We start from the raw sequence: 21,306 nt of genomic DNA, 5'->3' as shown, positions 1-21,306 counted from the left end.
ACACATTAAAAACATCTATGCCGCATAATGATCTAATAGACAGTCGTAATAGATATAATAGAAGTAAGAGATACAATAAAAGTAAATTCCAGAACTAAAAATCTGCAGTGATTCTTTAAAAGTGCCACTAATGACTGCAGAAGTCAGCGTGAAATGGACATTCCGCCCTGTTTATTTGTTAAATGCATCTTATTGATCCAATGTGAGCCATCTATCCAGGTTTTCTTTTTTCAGCTTGTCATCAAAAATAATTACATTTTGTAATTAAATCCAAATGTCTTAACTCGATCTTCCATGACATATTCTCCAAACATTTAGTCAGCTTAAACTCTACCATTTCTTACAATCAACTACAAGCTTGCATTAATATATCTGCCTCCAACCAATCAAAAACCACTAGATAGAACCATTTTACTCGCAACATGGAGGAAAAGATTGGTTTCTAGTTACATTACAAAACCACATTAAAATGGCAAATTGCAAAAGCTCTCCATGTTCCTGATTGATTCTATTACCATAACAAAGAAGAGAGAAGAAATGGCATCATATTTACAAGAACCTTTAGCTAACTAAAATCACACCTCCCAAACTATTTGCCATAATATCACTATTTTTAGTGTCCCAAACTGCTGAGCTTCATCCCCTTGACACATTTTTATAGATTTTAACAGTGCACAGATAAGCAAGTAACAGAATATCTGAAGTTTCTCATCCACTCTGGGGATGTTCATGTCTCTACATGCTCTCTAGAGGGAAGATGTCTTCGTTCAGAGGTTTTACACTCACCCTAGATCGAGAGACTGAAGTGCTGCCACAGCTGACTAGCATGCAGTCATCAGCGAGCCAATGCTCACCGCTAACAAGTCTGGGCATCAACAGAGAAACGGAGTACCTATTAGTGAACCCTACAATAAGACTCCAGTGGTGCTCGCAATCTCAGAATACAATCATTAATGATTGCTGCATAAATTATTCAAAAACTAAAAAGGGACCACAAGATGCATTATCTAGTTTTAAACGCCATGTGCACTAATTAGGGCTCTTTCTCCATTAAAATATTACTAATAGGTAGCACAAAATTATTGGCTTTGTGTGGATTATTTTAATTATTACATATATCTTAAAAATAATTAATTATATATATATATATATATATATATATATATATATATATATATATATATATATATATATATATATATACATATATATATACATATATATATACATATATACACACACACACACACATTTGTTTTATTCTACTACCATGTTCTTATGAAGTCAATATAAACGAAAATAAACAATATATATAAAAATGTATTAAAATGCATAGGAAATCTGCATTGCTAAATGTATTTAAATAATAAAAAAACAGCGCTTTATGGACTTTATCTTACCTTCGTAAGATGTTTTTGGCACTGACCTGTTGCTGCAGTGCTTCCTTACTAATATAATTGATTACATTTCAAGAAAACTTTCTTTTCAGAAGCCATAAAGAATACAACAAAACAGTTACAAAGTCAAAACTAATTAATGCATTCAAAAGTAAACACGATATTAAAATAACGTGGCCTTCCCTTTGAACACAAACGCACCCAGAAGAACAATATTATTTAGTGAGACTATATTCAAGACTATACGCAACAAGCTTGTGACGGTATAAGATTTTTGTGTTGAGAAACTTCATCACATTTCAGACCCCTTCTTTCAGCCCCTAACCAAAAGCATGGGGTCCCCAGATGTGGGACACACACGCATGCCGTTACACATTTGCTCTTACGCTCCTGATGGCCACATGCAGGAGAACAAAAAGAAGGTAGTGGTTTGGCGTAAGAAACTAAGTACACACACACACACACTCAATCAACAGAAGGGCGGGGAAAGCAGCAGCTGGTCTGAGGTCGATTTAAGGGCTTCATCTGAGCCTGACAGGAGAAGTCGCACTGCACGTTTTGTTGACGTGGACGAGGGGTGCCAGGAAGCTCTTGCTGGTTGTGATTAGGCAGCAGGCCCTTCCATCTCCCAGGCCTCCCTGCAGCGACGGAAACCAGATAGCAGCGCCTAATAAACCACAAGCTGCGCCCGTTCACAATCAAGGGGGCGGTCTCATGCAACCGCTGTCTTGTGTCTTTATAAGGAAACTCACGGTCACTGATGCGTGATGTCGGCAGTCCAAACCCAAAGCGCACACATCAGATAACGCGTCTGCAATCAACGGCCAGCTTTTATGGTTCATCTCAGCACTGGGCTCCGTTCTGCCTCAAAACGATTTCAGGGAAGAACTCAAGAAAGCCAGCTGCACAGTAAGCTCGGGTGCGTTTTAAAAGGGTCACATTCTACACTTGCATAACATTTCGTGTTCCCAGAAACCCACTAAGACCAGAATCGGTTTCGTTTTATCTGATCGTTTAAAACCCTCTCTGACCCGGTTTTAAATAATAACTTTAAGAGATCGATATGCAAACGTCCATACGACTGGCTAACCTGCACTCCACAGTCCACACCATTAAATTATTGGCATCGGATGGAATTTAAACATCAGACAATTAGAGGATGCCATCTAGGCCAAAAACTAAAACCACGTATGGGCTTGGCAGACCAGAGCATCCCGTTTCTATGATTCCTCCCCTTAAAAATCCTCTGCGAGAACAAAATAGTCAGCAGTGCTTCTGGATAGCAAAGAAATTGGACACAGTAGCGAGAGTAGTATGGGAGTTAGGTTGTGGTTATTGTGTTTATTTTTCCCATTCCAGACTGCGAGAGCAGATCTAGGAGTCTTTACATCTCCAACAGCTCGTGGCTGCAGGCCAGGCTGTCTAACACACTGACCTAAAGAGTGTGTGACTGAAGACGGGGGACACAAGAGGAGGAGAACGAGGGAGATGTATGGTGAACAATAAACAGGGAACGCTTGCACATTATTTCTCTGCACCGCTCTGTTCTGTTTTGCTTGAATCTTTCTGACATACACAGCATTGTGCGTGTGAGCAGAATGCCAAACATAGCAGAGCGTGTGCATGCTCGACTCCCGCAGGTGATGTCATCAGAGGGGACATGACCACACATGAGACGGCATCGCCAGCATATCTAGGTTCTTTACTCTTGTGAGTACTGATCACTCATCTGCTCTCGGATCTGGAACCATGAAACCCGAATCCGCTCAGAAAAGAGATGAACTCGGTAAGTGGATATGCTCCTGGCGGACTGGCACGCTCTACAAAACCCAGCCATCATGAGAAGAGCACAAAGGATGCAAGATGGTGTGTTTGTAGGCGAGGGAGAAAGACATTAATGAGTTTTTAATGTCCATACTGAAATGAGGCTCCTTAAGTTTCAAATGAAATGCTCAGGCTAATGGAGGCTTTATACATTAGCTTGCATTCCACACAACATTTCTCCCTTTACTTTTTTTTTTTTAAAGAGACAGTTGAACAAATGAACATTTTGTCATTGTTTACACCCCCTCTCATTGATACAAACAAAGTATGACTTTCTTCCGTGAAACACAAAATGAGAAGTTCAGCAGAATGTTCATATTGCTGTTTTGCATACAATGAGAGTTGATAAGGACTGTTAATAAGCATTGTTTTTTTCCATGTAAACATGCACTAGACCGATGTCGATATTAAATTACAGTTTTCCTGCAGAAACGTGTTCTGTCTGAAGTCAGATCAAAGAAAAACTGACCAAACTTTCAGCCACTGAAAATCTCTACATATTTAAGTTGGGCCACTTTTACATAAAATGATACCAAAAGCTGTTATTGGTCATTTATCATGATAGGCTTAAAAATGCAGAACAACAGACTTGTATTACACAAAAAAAGGTCTGTTATTCAAAGAAAGCGATCATACTGGAATATAGATCATAAAAATCATCTGAATTAACGCTTTTAATCATATTGAAGCTCCACAGAATCATTGTGTGGAAAGAGCAGCATGAACATTCTCCTAAACATCTACTTCTGTTACATAAAAGATCAGTAAATAATGACAGAATATTTATTCTGGAGTAAACAAAACTCTTTTAAGCCCTTCTGAACATCCCAGCAAAATATATGTGATTTTTATTAAAAACGTAATCTGCATTTTAGCTCACTGGTATTGAGTCACGAGACACAGTTTAAGATATCTGTCAGACATCTAAGTGCTTGTAGCTAAATTAAGTACTGGACAGAGGCTTATAAGAAAGCCACTTCACTCTCAGAATGAACATAAGTTCCCCATCTAATGACTTAAACCATCATCACGTACTGCAGGTGAACTGCAATGCCTCACAAAAACAAAGGAAATGAAGAAAGTCTCTATAAAAAGCACTGCAGCTGTGAGGAGGATGTGTAATATTAAGGATCTGGAAACACACCCGCCTAATCTATGAACACGCCCTCTTTGTCCCATGACACGCAGACCAATCAGGCCACACCCCCATGTCAGAACCCAGACCACGCCCACATAATCTCAAAAGAGACAAAATACCCAGCCCATTCCAGAAGACTGACATTCTCCAGTGGCATTTCCCTCCACTCTGATTAAGTGGAAACCTGCTGTGCAAGATGATGAAAAGATGCTGTCCAAGGCAGATGAAGAGGATTGAACTTTAATTCTACCCTGTCTGCCTGTTCCAACGGGGTGATACTGTTGAAGAATAAGACGGTCTTCACTTGGAGAATCAATTCATAGGCCAAAAACAACAAAAAATATTATTGTATATATTCTCCAGACTACCTAAAATACTGAAATAAAACTGTAAACAAAGTGAAACATCCAGTTAATCGCTCTTAAAGCAGTTTTATCTAAAACAAATGACAGCGAACCTGCCCATGTTTTATTACATATTACAGGTATAAAGCTGTTTGCAAAAAATGCACCACCTACACTAAACCCTGCCCTAAACCTACCAGATAGTGTTAACAAAAGCATGTTAAAAAAATCACATAAAAAATTTGCTAAAGCAGCCATTTCTGTGCCCTTTTAGCATGTTTATAGTTTTACTGGACTCATACTTGAATGCAATGCTGTACCAGGTGAGCTATCGAGCAAGTTTACCACATCAGAAAAAACATACATATGGATCTGGTTATGTGATGCAAACAAACATCGAATTGTGTTAGTTTATAAGTCATGCACTATGGTAAAAGTGTTTCAAAGTCATAACACAGTATGTGAAAATAAGTCCTTATTAAAAATTATATGCCTCTGTAGTCATATTTCATGTGAAAAGGAAACATTTTTGCTGATGTCTTAATATCAATAGTGTTAATTTCAGCTGAAACCTGCAGTGAAATGTACATAATGTATAAAGTATATTTGTGGATTTCTGAAATAAAGCATATGGAGACATTTTTTTCATTACGCGCATGTTGAAAATATCGGCACCTAAAACATCTTTCTCATTGACTTTTAGAAAGTTTGAAAAAAGCAGACATGATAAACTGGAAGGAAAAAAAGATAAACCTTAGTGGGAACTAATGGGGATTTCCACACTCAACTTGTGGAGACTGAGAGTAACCCCTTAGTTCCCTAGTGTGCATTTACCATCATGCTTTGACAATGAAACAAGAGAAGCGTGTTCCAGAAGTTCCTAAAAACAACTTAATCAATTATGCGTCACTAATAATGAGATACCAAGATGATTCAGTGCTCAGCAGTCAATCAGAATTGGAGTCTGGTTTGAGGGCGACCTACAGAACACTTGACACTTGGTAGCAATACACCTCATCATGGTCTTTTTCAAGTGACAACTATCAATCAGGTCAATTCAGAAAAATTTGGTCCGCACTCTGCTCAGTAAAGTATTAAGCAATCAATAAACGAATGAAATGAATGAAAAATGACACCATTTATGAAAAAACCAAGAGACGTCATTAGAGGAGATGCATCAACAGGTGCATTCTGAAAAGTAGTTCGACCTCATAAGCTTGACTGCTGAATATTAATTAGCTTATTTAGCATTCACCAGTACTATTTGCGTAAAGACAGGCAAGTCTGGGCTAGGCGACTTCTAAATGGAATCATTGCATGTGGCCAGCTACAATTTGTGTCAAACGATGATCAAAAAATTAAAGGGCAAAAGAAAACGTAAGTGTTCCCTCCAGTTTTAATGGATGTTATGCCGTGACACATCAGTAAAAATCCTCACCCAAGGAAAATCCCTCTGCAAAATGAAGTGTGTCAGCTATTGCATATAAAAGTGCAGTAATACACGGCAATCATTAAGCTAATTATGGTCAAAATGAAGGTCCAAATCAATTACATTTATGGCCCTAGGAAGATGGATAATTAAACCGAAATTGCTTCCTGTTGGAATATATCAAGCTAAGAAAGACTGTTTATAGCAAACAAAGTCATTTAGTCAATTCCAGTGCAAATGGAATTAGGAGGACAGCAGAGGAAAGACAGTGGGCCTGCCGGGATTGCTCGTGCCTACTGGTGCCTGGCTTTCTTTTCTCAGAGCTGAACAGACTGCTGGGATCTGCAGGGGTGGTTAGCTTTGCTATTCTGAGGAGCATGGAGAGAAGCACCACGTTCTCCCACGGGATTCATCGGAGGGAGTCTGAACATGTCACTCCATAGAAAAAAAAAGTCAACTTATTTAGACAAGAGGCAAACAGGAGGTAAAACGTTGCACGCCGTATCGTACAAATAGGCAAAGACTCATATGCAAATATAAGCTGGAAAAAATGCGTCTTAAAACATAAAAGAGATTGGCGTTCAAAAGATGTGCAAATGTGCAAACAGAGAGGCTCATATACACATGAATGGGTCACGTGCACGCAAATGATCCATGAGAGCTCTACAGTAGCGCACTATACACAGTCCATGAGCCTATCTGAAGATGTTGGGATTCATTTCAAATCCACAGAGCGGTTTAAGGACGTCTAATTGAGAGCCACACAAAACAACAACTGGCCTGAGCGCACAGCTACAAATCAGAGCAGCAGAATGGATTAATCTACAAGTGTATGGCTTTCAAGATTTCTAAACCAAGCCCACATTTTAAAGAGAACCGCTCCTATAAAATGTGATGCTGCTGTAAGAAACCAAGAGTCAACATTGAGGTCTTTTTCTGCTTACCCAACACACAAAGAAAAAAAAATGTACATTTGATAAAATTATATACATTTTTTTTATTCAAAAATAATAAAATATATGATTTTAAATAACTGAAATTGAAAAACATCGGAAAAATAAAATTAAATGCTGCCACTTCTAAGTACTTCACTAATGGTATCATGTCTATGAATGCTTCAATTTACTCTATTAAACCAGCCTTTAACATGGGAATTCTTCAACCCCTTCCTTACCACATTTTACATTTCCCACAATCTATTACTTTAATGAGGTTGTGTATACATGGCTCCATGAGAGTCTATACCATGACCTGTAACCCCATAAAACACAGGAGTCCCAAAGCCTGACCTCTGACCCTGATTTAGCTCTGGTCTCCTCCACATGTGTAAGGCCACCCTAAATTCCCATAAATGCTTAGAAACCAGTCTATATCCGCTGTGATTAAGGGGTCCTTGGGATCCTATAAGCTGGTCTTTATGTGCCAGGTTCCATCAAAGTGTTTCCCTTGTCCCTGAACACAAGCGCCCAAATGAAACCCATCAGGTGATCATACGGTCCGTGTTATCTTTTTCTCAGCAGTGGGTTCCTTTGAGCAAAATCTTTTCACTACGTTGCCATAAATAAAACACACTCTTGAAGCTTTCGCAGGTTTTCCAGTAGGAGTTACTTCTCTCAGTAAAGCGGTAACACACAAACGTAATGTGCATTTTGATGTCCGTTTAAACATTAAGGCTAACTCGCAGCATTTCTAGAAAAGAGATTTAATGTATGTACTTCTAAGAGGTCTAGGACAAATCTAAGTCCTAAAAGACAGATAAACACATTTTTACTACTATAAAACAATTAAACAGACAATATATGACCACCAATATTGTATTTTTTTTTTTTGTGAGAATTTTTATGAAAACATTGAGTAGAGAAAAAGTCAATTACAATCAATTACAATTATGTATACATCGGCTTTAATCCTTGTTTTAAAATATTGTTTCATAAATCTTTTCAATATCGGTCAATGCTGAATATACATTTTCCTTATTTGTCCATTAACTTTGTCAAGATTTTACACAAACATAAATTGAATTGCTAAAAACTATAATCATTAAATTATATTTGTTAAATTCCATTTGTCATAGTGCACCTTATAATACTATGATGCCTAAAATCACTTGATGCATTAAAATGATTCTACTTGGTTTTATTTATTTTTTTTTACGTTTATTTAGACATAATATTGTAGAATTTTTTACATCGGCCATAATATATAATTAGTAAGAGAGTAACATAAGATAAAAGACAACAGCAGGAAGTTGTGTGGCCACTTAACAGGCTGATGTCAAGTTTATGAAAGATAAATGGATGTTTAATTCCATTTGGAACCAGTCAGTAAAAATGGCCACAAGGACTGTATATCCGCCATGAAGTGAAACATCCTCATGCAGAATTGAACTCCGGCAGAGCTGTGGCGGATAAGGCTACAGGTGAGAGATACGCCAGACTTGGCTGAAATCAGCGCCAAAGGTGCTGTTGAAGTCAGGATGGAGCCAATAACCAGCCAGCAAAGTTATTAGCACCTCAGCTAGCAGCCGGCAACAGATGCACTATCAAAGCTCCGGCGAATTTAGCATGGCAAACTCATGGCCTGCAGTAAATCTGTGTCAAAGCAACACAGTCTAGTGGTAATGACTACATAAACTGGTCTCTTGTCTATAATTAACACAAACCACAGCAGGGTTGAAAACAAACACCGTATTTGTTGTGTTTTTAACACGGCCCTTTTTCGAACTCAAATCTGGATGAAAGCATGTAATCATCACTAAGAACAAGCACAGGGCCGTTACATCAGACACAGACTGAAATAAAATGTATAATGACATAGTATCTAACAGCAGTCTGGTTCAAAAGAAATCTAATTGGGTCAAATCAGAACGTAGGCTTACTAATACACACAAGGCTTATAATGAGCAATCTTTATGAATGAGACAACACCATTGATGATCAAGAACACGTAAAGGTTTAAAATGCTAGTATGCTAAACCTTCTGATCTGAGCAACAGCTGCATTAAAAAAACAAGGTGAAAAGATTCAGTGGCCCATGTGACAAATTGAAAAGGTTTTTGTTTTGATAAATGACGCCGTTTTAACCGGACCCATCAAAATCTGTGGTGAATCCCAACATGTTATTTACAAGTCAATCAACTCACCTAGGTTACAGGTTGTCAGGGGAGAATGAGCGAAAACAAACAGAGTAGCAATCACGGGTTCACGATCAGACGTTTCCTTCTTCCTACTCTGCTGAGAAAGCATTCTAAAATGATTTACCAAACGGAGCATTTGCTCTTTTTCTCACATCCTCTCAACCAGTGCGTTCTCGATTACTCTTCGCAGAAACAGAAAAATGACAATTCTGTCAGTTTACTCACCCTCATGCCATTCCTCAAAACCTATTTTCTTTCTTTGTTTCGTGGACCGTGAAAGCCAGGATGTTCACGCTGCTCTTTTTCATACAAAAACAGTGAATGGTGACCAAGCTGCAAAAAAAAAAAAAAAAAAAAAAAAAAAAAAAGCACCATGAAATCAAAACATACGCTCTTAAATTTTTTTTTTTCAAAAGCGTGTTTAAGCAACAATTCAACAAAAGAACTACTTTAGTTCTTCAAAGAACCATTTGTTTCTTAGTTTGAATATATATGTATATTTTTTTTATTTTATTTTTTCCCCCACTATAAAAATCCTTTTGTGGAATCTAATGGTCCATGGACCAAGGTTCTTTATGGAACCACAGATTTTAATATAGAACCTAAATTCTACCTCTCATAGTTCTTAAATCTCATTATTGCATTTTAAATAATTAATATTTATTCAATATAAAACTTGGTGTGATGTTACTTTCTCATTTTTGGTCACCATTCACTTTTATTGGATGTTAAAGAACAGTGTGAGCGTTCTGCGAAACATCTCCATTTGTTTGTTTTTTTTTTCTCAGAGGAGAGTGATAAGGGTTTGAGCGACTAACTACGAGCTATTCCTTTAATACATAAACATAAAGAGATCTGCACTGGCATTTATATCGAGGCAGAATTTCTGATCTAACTACGAGGCAACTGATGCCCTGAACAATTACGAACACTGGCTCAAAGGGCAGGGGTGTTAAACATCCCCTGTCAAAACACTGTCAATAAGACTAAGGCAGTGGCATGATTTCTATAGCTATACCAGTAAGCTGCTTAGAGACTGGAAAACAACAAGTCGGGAGGCAGATTATGGAAGGAAAAGGAGCAACGGGAGACGAGATCAATGAGAACTCAGCCCAACCTCTAGTGTCAAATGTCAACACATGGCAGGGCATCTGACGTCTGACTGACTACAGTATATAGACCCCAGGGATGTGCTTACACACACAGAATTCTCTGCAGAGAATGAGAAATAGCGCTTCATGAAGTAGTTGCTAACCATTTTGTTGAGCTTTTCTAAATCAAATCTAAGCCTAATAGAAGGTGGCATTATATAGGCTGTGTATTTTTATTCATTTTTTTGTGTGTGTCAATGACTCAAATACCTCAATAGTAAAAACGCCACCAAAGCTGGGAATCAGATCAGTGAGTTTTTTTTTTCAAACTGTACATTGCAATGCTCAAAATCACTCCTTAATTAGATTTTTACTCTTTTGGTAAAAACAACAGTGCCATGAAATGTAAAAGAAAAAAAAAGATACTTACGCCATTTCAGAGCAAATACAACTATATTTAATTTAGCTGGAAAATATCTAGATTGTGGAAATCATGATGCATTTTTTTCAAGACTCTTTGATGAAGAACAGCATTCATTTGAAATATAAATCTTTTGTACCATTATAAATGTCTTTACTATCTTCAGCTCTCATGAGCAGCTCTTTTCTAAATTGATATTATCGATGTAATGCATCCTTGATGAATAAAAGTAGCATTTTCTTTAAATAAATGATAATAATAATATAATAAAACCGCATTACTGAGACCAATTTTCATATATAATCTACATATAAAAAAGCAACAACAAATATCTGAACTTCAATTTGATCATAAGCCTAATTTTAATGTCTATTTCTGGATCACAGACTCAGAAAAGGCCTCAATCTTCCAAGTCACAAATAGCTGCCACAGTCATCAGTCATGGCATACATGAGGACAATAGATGGAGGAATTGCTTTGATATTTGCGTTAGAAAACGTGAGCGTCAAGCAGAGCTATGCCACATTAGCTCAGTAACCCTTGGAAACAACTTGCGAGCCAATTCTGATTCCTACACTGAGATCCAAGCGTAAGAAACCAAGCATATTTACAGTATCAAACCCACAGCATTCATCAGTGATCTTTACACTCGCTTAGACTTGAACAACAATCACATGACTTTAAAGGAGGAAGGAAGGCGTGACAGGGCCACCAGGTTTCATGAGGCCCTTTGGCCTAAAGAGGAAGCGGTCCAATTTGCTGAGGGACGCCAACAGCCTTCTTTTTCCCGAACTGTCATGCTCTTCCTCTCCAGAGCATCTCCTTTCCTTTCTGCTCAGTTGGCTCCTCTAAAAGTCTCAAACAGTTACAGACAGCTGGCAGTTAATGTTTTTGTCATCTCATTACACACTGGCTTCAAAACGCTATTCTGTTTCCTAGTCAAATGAAACCACAAGCTCTTACTCAATCCTCAATATTAGGGGCTCAAAAAGTTCAGTTTAATGATCTGAAATCGAAAAAACCGCCAATCAATCCATTAACCTAAATGTATATGAATTTACAGACCCATGATAGAGTGACACTAGAAGAATACGGAGCGTAATTCAGACTAGCAGGCTGGTTATTCAGACACGGCCCTCCAGAGGAATCAGTCCCGACAGCTGTATTAGAACTGCCATTTACAGTCAAAGAGATATTTGCTTCCCTGACAGACCCGGTGTTTGTTTGCATACTGTTTGACTCCTGTAATAGTGCTGGGAAGCGACTTGCTGGGAAGTTCTGATACAGCTCAAAGCACGAACCACAGTGTCGACTGCAACAATCACGACTATAATTATACAAAACAACTAGGAATTACACAAAAGTGATACCTGAAATCGACACATCATAGCTGACGTGGCTCTAAACAGACGTTTCTTCTATATTTTTAAAAGGGTGTTCAAACGGTGGGCTGCCTTCTTTGAAAGGAAGTCCACGTCTCTTGATTTAGTTATTTTCAGCATTGCCTAAAGACCGGCATTCCTCTGTGCCCAAGAGGACACACTATCACTGGGATTTCCTTCCTCTTGCTCTAGGAGGGACAGGATCGGGGTCAGGCCCCACTAGGGTGGGGTCATCCCGACCCATCACTCCAGAAAAGTGCCAAGTACTGATGTGGTTACAAGCTTGGTATCTCAATTTAAGAATTTGGACATGTATGTACACATGTATGTTTTTTTTTTTTTACTCAAACTTGATATTAGGACAAAAAAAGAAGCAACAAAGCTATGAAGCTACATTAAGTTATATTTCACATGATGTTAGTGCACTGACAAAACAGTTTTGACACAGGAAATGTAAGGGTGCCATACTCTTGTGTGCTTTTGGCAGTGACAGATATACTGCGGCCTACTATACCGTGATTGGGAATGACAAGTGCTTGCTTAAGACCCCATCAAAAACAGGAAATGCTATTCACTCGGTTGGTGGTTGCACAATTTGTCATAAATATTGCAGCAAACATAAACCTATACAAATTCCACAAACCATCAATGGAGTTTTTAACTATTTAACACTGCAAGGTGGCACGTAAGCTGCACATATACCACAAAAAAGGTGTATTTACATAATGCAGAGGTGGTATTAATGAATAATGCAAAGGAAGATGTGAAATTGTAAAAAACTATAAAAATATTAATTTATAATATTTGCTTAAACGCGCAGTCATATTGGCAAATTTTCAGCTCATAGGCAAAAAAGGTCCATTGTCAACAGCAAAACCATGTATGAAGCACAGGTCACACTGAAGTTGCTTTCAAACCAAGCAGTTTTCATGTTGGCGAGTGCGACCAATTCACGTGATCAACTTGAACATGAGTGAAATCTGCATAGGAAACTGTTCGCCATCACACAGAACTCCCAATCCTGTGGAATCCCATTGAAGCGGCTAGATTTCGTCCATAAAATCATACATGTGACCGCACCTTAAGGCTGCACAGATGCTGCATTTCATTCACACAGAAGCAATGCAGTATCAGATGCAGATACTATGTGCTTGGGGGCAATCGGTTATATTTTAGCAGTTATTTATGTGACATGGCATTTCTACACAGACTTTATAAGCAGACACAAAGACACCTCAGAACAGCTTGTGAGTAAAGTCACCTTTGGAGAACGGCTGTTATAATATGACAAGAGCCCCTTCATTAAAGATCAAGCCATTAAAAATGCATGGAGAAGCAACACAGGATCTTCTTAACAACCTCTTTGAGAGACTACAGCTTCATATCCCTTCTCAAAGGACAATATTCAAAATGTCACATCTAACTAGGAGTCTATAAGGGCCCTGTGATGTGGTCTATTAAATGGAAAGCAACATGAGATGATTTTTTTTTTTTTTATTGTTCTTTCCGTAAACCTTAAAAACAGGTATGCAACGCATTCCTACGTTATCTGACAGAAACTCCACCGTGCAAGAAACCCGAGTCTCGTTTTCTCCAGTTCTTCTTGAATGAAGTAGTCATCTTCCCTCGACTGAGGAACAGAACAGAACTAGGCGGGGCCGCTAATCAGTCAAATCTAGAAGGAAAGACTGCGTTAGAAGCGCTAAATGTGCCTTTTCTCACATCACCTGAAACCCCTTATCTAGCTCTTTACGTTAAACCATGTCGAAAAACGTAGATTTGACGGTTTGAAGCCGACAATCTGTTCTTCTTTAAACTACTCATTCGTACAACTTTTCCATTTCCGCTATAACTTCCACAGCGCCGTGGGCATGAGACAACAGAAAAAACGCCATTCTTTAAACAACACAACGCCGCGAACCTCGGGCGTTTTTACACAAAGTTGCCAGCGATCTTTCTGGCCATAACGCCGAGTCTGGTAAATCTAAGGAGTTGAATTGTTTCACTCCAGCTCCGCCATATTCGAGCCATCTGAGCTGCTCTTCCGCAAACCCCCGTGCCGGTCTGCTCTGCAACATTGTAACATTCCGCCGTTCAGTCGCTACAATGTCTCATTCGAACTGTGACATCATAATCCCCTCACAGTTCCCCAGCAATATACGCTCCGGTACGACTGTAATGCCCACAGAATCTCGCTCAAAAGCGATACTTACGGCAATCCGCTACAGCTCCAGCCAGTCAGTCCGTCTGCGCCTGTGAAAGAGCTGCTCGTCTCTGGGAGGGTGGGTGAGGTTTAGAGTCGAGCATGACGTTACAGCCTCGGTTTCGCCACCGTGCGCTCATGAACTCTGCCTACAATTGAGCGGAACGGGAAACGAGGCTGTTTAAAGAAAGGTGAACGAGCGCTGCTAAATGTGGCACATGGACATGACAGTGTTGATAGATTTGTACAGTTCCTACAGTACAAGATACAGAAAAAGCACTGTAGTGGTATCTTACGATGGTAATACCCTGCTGCTTGCAAACATAGGATGGCATTTCAAGGTACTTCAATAATACTATGGTTCATGTAAAAAAATAAATAAATACAACAACAACACGATCTTATAAGGATTGCCAAAATCATGGTAGTAGTACCATACTGATAGTTTTTTTTTTTTTTACTGATTTTCAAAAACATGTCACTTTTCTTCCAACAGATGTTCATAGTTTCATAAATATATTTAAATTATATATGAATAGGCGTTATCTCACATAATGAATAAATACGTGAGAGCACGCAGACACACACAAACATAGTGATATATAATATTATACACATTATGATATATAATATAATACACACACTCACTTATTAAACACTCATATTTTTAAAGCAGGAATAATTACGTGCATCTTTTATAAAAGAAATAGTGTTACCTGACAGGGTGAGACTTTTTTTTTTAAATGATAGGAAACAGAATAAAACATATATTGTGAAAAAAAAAACTGATTCAAGAGATTGCACACAAATACAGTGGAATATATATTTTCACTACTATTTTGTTATTGTTTCTACATATGCAATATTTTAGTACTCTTCTGTGATTATATATATATATATATATATATATATATATATATATATATATATATATATATATATATATATATATATATATATATATAAATAAACATAAATTACACTGACTTAACTCATAGCACTTTTCCACATTTTCTGTGGTGAATGCTACATTTCAATGGCATCATTCTAATCCCAGTATGGCATGAATGGTCTCCTATACTCCTGAGCAGCAACTCTCATCCGACAGAAGCTGACTTTGCCACTCTGGGGGAAAAATCCTCTGCGCCAGTCAAATGGCTCATTGAGAGCAACTAGGAGCAGCCAGGAATGCCAAGTATGCTCCCTGGCATGAGTAATGCAGGCCCACTCGCTGCTGTGGACTAGCATCCCCTCCACTCAGCCAGCAGTCATGTGGCCCTGAGCTATATGAGGGCCGAGATGTCTTCCATCGGTGGGGTCCTTAGATGCGGATCAGTGACCAGTATGTGGTTTTGCTGGTTTCACTGAATGAGGCAACTGAGAGACGAGACAACATTAGCATGTCACCTCTATATCAGGATTTGGCTCGGCTGTGCAACGACTGGGTGAAAGGGAGAGCATATGAACATATATATATATATATATATATATATATATATATATATATATATATATATATATATATATATAATTGTAATTATAATAAAAATGATAAAATACATTATATAATTTACTTGACCTTCATTTTTTTTTTTTGTAAGTAGTTTTTGAAGTATTTATTTTGAGTGCAATGTGACAAAATCTACATAATTAGTGTGCAATTCCAGTAAACGCAGAGATAAATAGGGAAAAGAGGAACGTGAGCTATATATTTGCATTCAGAACGGTTGAAGTCTGTAAAAATTTAGGCAAATGTCAGTATTTAAAATATTTCTGTCACTTATCAGAAATTTTGAATATCCAAACCAGATGCAGCATCAGCAGCAATGAACATGTTGGTTAAATAAACATTATGCTCAATTTTTTTTAAAGCAAACTTAAAATGTACTAGATAGTCCCAGTTTTGAAAAAGTATGTTTGTTACAGGGAAACTGCTAATTAAATAGCAAATAATATCCAAGCATAATTGCACCCACACAAGGTGCATATTTGTTGCGTAATAAAAATCACACAATCCTATTCGGTTTGTTTGTTTTCTTTAACTGAGCTGTTTTATTAATATGTCTAACTGTGAATTGTATTGTACTCTTCTACATCCATACATTTTTTTCTTTCTTAGCAAACCAGACCTTTCCATTTTACTTTAGTTATACTGGATCTTATTCGCAAACAGAGGGCACAAAGCCAGAGGAAGCCACTAGATATATTATCCTGTTTTTGTAATCTGTTTAGTGTGTCACATTCCATCTTGTAGGTTGGATCCAAAGTCAAATTTCCAAGTTAGTAGATAATTTTTCCAAACAACTGCTTTTAGACATAATACTTTTCTGCATAAGGCTATATTAAAGTAATAACATTAAGTGAGCAGTATTGAGATGACTAGCCCCTGTAGTAGAGACTCTTTCTCCTAACGTCGGTTAGAGGAACTCCTATCTGTGAGGGTGGAAACACAAGCACTATTCATAGCTACATCTTCCTCTCAGGGTGGACGTTCAAAATTTCTCTATGACAACTACATGCCATTAGATTATTTGGTGTCGACCAAGTGCTACATATGCAAAATAAAGGACAGTAAGATGGGGTGTGAGTATCAACATTTAACATTCAGATACTTCACACAGTATCAATTGTGTGTGTGTGTGCACTTCTGTTTAAGTCTCTATATAGCCTATGGGCACAACTAGTGTGTAAGTCTACATTACAGATAGGAGAAGCCTATAATACATGGTGAAAGCTGTCGGTTAGCATTCCCATGCTGAAATATATGACCTGCATACTCCAAAGAATAATGTTTCTTCTATGTCTGATGAGAAAGCTTGGCTATAGTAATGTTGTTTAATCATCTATGACAGGTTTTTTTTTTTTCCAAAGCTGCCAATTTGCAATTTACAGCTTTTCAAAGACATGTAAAAGGTAAAGACGAGAGTATTTCAATGGAAAATCCACACCATTAACAACATTTCACAATAAACAGTTATGATCACAAGTTCACAACACACAAAGTTTAGCAAAAATATGACTAGAAATAAGTAATTTGAAAGTTTAGCAAATGGAAATTTTTCTAATTAAAATTGACAACTTTTTAGAGCACAAAAACAGGCTGCTTTAGTGATGTACAATGCAACTGTATACATTGTATTCAGTTCAATACAAAACAGTGAATTTCAGTAACATAACCCAACTTATCTATTTGAAAGATATCTAGCTGATATCTTTTAGACACCCTTTAGCCATATTGGGAGTGCACTTTTTGCTGCCTAATGCCACAGTTGCTCATGGTAAACAGCATCTTACACATATGTTTACATTCTGAGTGTTACATTTATCTTCATATAAACGGCATATAAAAAAGGAACAAACATTACAAAAACTACTTAAAACCCATTACAAAAACAATCGACCACAGAGGGATTTCAATATTCCAAGGCAGCCCAGCAAATTCATGTTGCATATTTGTAGTATTTTTATGCTTTCAACCTCTCCGGAAGAATTTTTCCCTTTTTTCATTTAAAGTTTTTGCAGAAACCAGAATAACAAAGTAAAAACGTAACGAGTGTGAAGAGCTGGCACCTCACAAGCCATTGTGTTCATGTCTCATATTTCACACGACACAGACCGCAGTAGTGAAAATTGTAGAAGATTGTAGTTCCACAGTAGGCTTTAGTAGGTCAGTAAACCGAGGCTATTATTCCCGAGGCTAGACTCTCGAGCCACGGTAGCGGAGAAGATCATGTCGATCCGTTGCGCTTGGTGTTGCTGGCAGCAGCAGTCTGTGATGGAGACACGGTCGGATGCTTCTCTGTCCAGCTGTCGTCTGCCCAGTCTGGGGCTTGAGGATACATCAGACCCCCGACTGAATCAACCAGTCCAAACAGAGCCACCAGAAAAGAAACCGCGGTTCCAATGAAGTAGATCTTCAGAAAGCCGATTCCAGACATGTTTCACTACGGATGTCCAGGCTTTTCTATTAAAAAACAACCAAAGCACACAGCAGCCACGCCATCAATACCGGAAGTTAATAGCTTACATATTTGCTTAAGAACACAGTTATTTCTATTTCTTTTTTATTTGAGTTTCGCTGAATAAGAAGAATACGTTACCTTAATGTAACTTTGAGAATTCACACAAATGCCCCAAATATAACCCAAAATAACTGACAAAGATTTAAATGCTCGTCTTTCTTACCAGGCGGGATGGTGGTCTCGCTTGCGTGGGAATGTATTACAGCTGTGTCAGTGGATGTGTGCGTTTTGCCTTCCCGCGTCATGACATCATATAAAATCCCTCCGTGTGAAGGGGGAGATTCCAGCGTTTGTAGAAATTCCCGCGATTGAAAGCGTGGTTTCTTTTGAGGTTAATCTTCTCATTGAATCACTTAACGCGGTTCCCAAAACCAGTCTGATCATTTCCTGGCTCCACTAATCGGTCCAAGCTGTTCCCGAATCAAAAGCTCGTGCTTACAATTATTATTGTTATTTATTTATTTATTTTTACCGCGCTAAAAGTTACATTAGTGGCCAAAGAGCAGTAATGTTACAAAATAAATGTATTTACGACGATTGTTTGATAATTTTATTAACGCGTATCCTAAATGACATGGTTTTACAAAAACCTAATATGGCTTTATCGGAATATTTTAAAGCACGCAAGGCAAAGACGTACGGACGTTATTGCGTCAGGACGTAAAAGAATCACTGTTTTTTTTCTCTCTCAAGAATTGTTCAAAAGAACCGATTCGCGGAAATAAGTCAGACTGCCCATAAGTAATTCCCAATCTGTGTTGCCATCTTAACAAGCAGACATATATAGGCAGAAATAACCATTAAAATCAGTCAGTGGTTATTAGCGATGAACTTATTGGTTATTCCAGTAAAACAGGATGTTCTTTGTGAGTCATCAGAAAATACCAACGAAAATGCGTCAAAGTGACTAAAACGTAAACTAAAAGTGACTAAAACGTGTTTGAATTCAATATTAGCATTCTTATACACTGAGTTTTAATGTGCATAATATTAACCGTTTTTGACTTTGTGTGGAATTCAAAAGATCAGCAAAATAACAGTGCAATCGCCTTCCATATGGGCAATGGAGGAAGTATGAAGATGTAAAAATGATATATGCTGCTCTCTTCTGGTGGACGAAATAGAGAAATTGATGATATTGAAATTACCATAAATGCTCGATAGGGGGAGCAGAAACCAAAGCCAATAACCAAAAGTTTATTTTTTTTAAATAAAGGATACAAAAGACAATATCATGCAAATATCATAGTTATGAACATGGCAATTGACTAGTATCATAGTAAAAAAGTGCTAATACATAAAGTTTGTAAGGGATGCAATGGACTGCAGACAGAGTTGGATAATACATGTAATGCACTGCAGTAATGAGGAAAGCTTTAGGTTTTATGAGCTGTCATTTTATTTATCATTGTCAGTGTACTAGTTCCCTTACTTATCCACTGAATTTCTGCGTGCGCGCGTGCACACACACACACACACACACACGCACACACACACAGGCAGCAGAAGTCCAGGAGAGGACCTCTTTGTCATGTGCTTGAAGTGAACCATAGACTGTCACACTGTTTAGTGAATAGGACTCACAAAATGTGCATGAGATTCATTATCATGGCCATAACCACATGAGAACAGATGTTTAATTTACCAAACAGCACAACAAATGCATTATACAATATTTTTACACTACATGATAAATGATTTTGCATAGTCTTCCACACACTGGGGTCAGGTTTAGCATGTGTGATTTTGAAGACAGCCAGCTACTGTTTTTTCATAAGGTCTAAGAGGATTTCATCTTAAGCTACAGTTTTCAACAACCATCTGCTTTTTCTTGATATAAAATATACAGGAAAATAATGTGTTTTGACCTTTGTTGGGAAGGAATGCTTATTAGGGGAAGTCGTGGCCTAATGGTTAGAGGGTTGGACTCCCAATCGAAGGGTTGTGAGTTCTAGTCTCGGGCCGGACGGAATTGTGGGTGGGGGTAGTGCATGAACAGCTCTCTCTCCACCTTCAATACCACGACTTAGGTGCCCTTGAGCAAGGCATCGAACCCCCAACTGCTCCCCGGGCGCCGCAGCATAAATGGCTGCCCACTGCTCCGGGTGTGTGCTCACAGTGTGTGTGTGTGTGTGCGTTCACTGCTCTGTGTGTGTGCATTTCGGATGGGTTAAATGCAGAGCACAAATTCTGAGTATGGGTCACCATACTTGGCTGAATGTCACTTTCACTTTCACTTATGGAGAGTTTGTAATCTTGATAGTGTATGAATAAACCCCTACCCTAAATCTTCTGCATGTGCTATAGACCTGAAGTAAACTTCAAAATAAGTAGGTTGTTGAGCTTTTATTTTGTAGGCAAAAAAAAAAAAAGAAAAGTGAAATAGGTACGGGAACATCATAAACACCAGAAGACTATTTTAACTAGGGTCAGTAAACACCACCTAGCAACCACCAAGAACACCCTAGCAATATTTATATTGTTTGTTTTGTTTTTTCTATTTTATCTAAATTTGCTTTGTGTTCCTTCATTTGTTTGCCTGTTTGGTTTTATCTGGGTTTTTTTTTTTTTTTGGTCTGTTTTTTTTTGGTTTGTTTACCGATTTAAAATGGAAATGGAAAGTTCTTGAAATTAAATATTTGTATTCATTGTTTTTATTATTATTATTAATATTAAATGTCTTTTTATCTGGTTAGTATTTTCTAATTTGATTAATCTACTAGTTTGTTATTTTTGCTTGATCTAATTTGTTAGTTTATTATTATTATTTTAGTCTGGTTGATTTATTTTAGTTTGTTTGGTAATCTCATTTATTTTCCCCTTTGTTTTATCTAGTTTTATTTAAGTTTTTTTCATCCTCATTTGTTTTTATCTAGTTTGTCTGTTTTATGTCTTCTGTGCCAGCGGCTCTTGCCTCTG

The 21,306-nt window shown here is 37.8% G+C and overlaps 1 protein-coding gene and 1 long non-coding RNA gene across 4 annotated transcripts in view; both read right to left on the bottom strand.

The window, feature by feature from the left end:
- The window catches only part of LOC113048121 (ras-related protein Rap-1b), a 42,343-nt gene extending 27,825 nt beyond the window's left edge, over positions 1-14,518 (bottom strand). Inside the window, exon 1 of one of the 3 annotated variants that reach the window (XM_026209668.1) lies at positions 14,376-14,518. The gene's annotated coding sequence lies outside the window, so the exon portion shown is untranslated. Of the gene's footprint in view, positions 1-9,493; positions 9,583-14,375 lie in introns of those variants that run through there. The other 2 variants (XM_026209669.1, XM_026209670.1) reach the window with 2 other exon arrangements.
- A 2,668-nt stretch (positions 14,519-17,186) lies between these two features.
- On the bottom strand, positions 17,187-19,092 carry LOC113048120 (uncharacterized). Its single transcript, XR_003276401.1, has 2 exons — positions 18,551-19,092; positions 17,187-18,329 (listed from the first exon to the last, which is right to left on the bottom strand). It is a non-coding gene; the product is annotated as an uncharacterized LOC113048120 (long non-coding RNA).
- Positions 19,093-21,306: the final 2,214 nt, after the last annotated feature.

The sequence above is a fragment of the Carassius auratus genome, chromosome 29, assembly GCF_003368295.1.
Source record: "Carassius auratus strain Wakin chromosome 29, ASM336829v1, whole genome shotgun sequence".
In the NCBI taxonomy this organism is placed as follows: Eukaryota; Metazoa; Chordata; class Actinopteri; order Cypriniformes; family Cyprinidae; genus Carassius; species Carassius auratus.
Note: the sequence above shows the minus strand (reverse complement) of the source record. Positions and strands in the feature narration are given on the sequence as shown.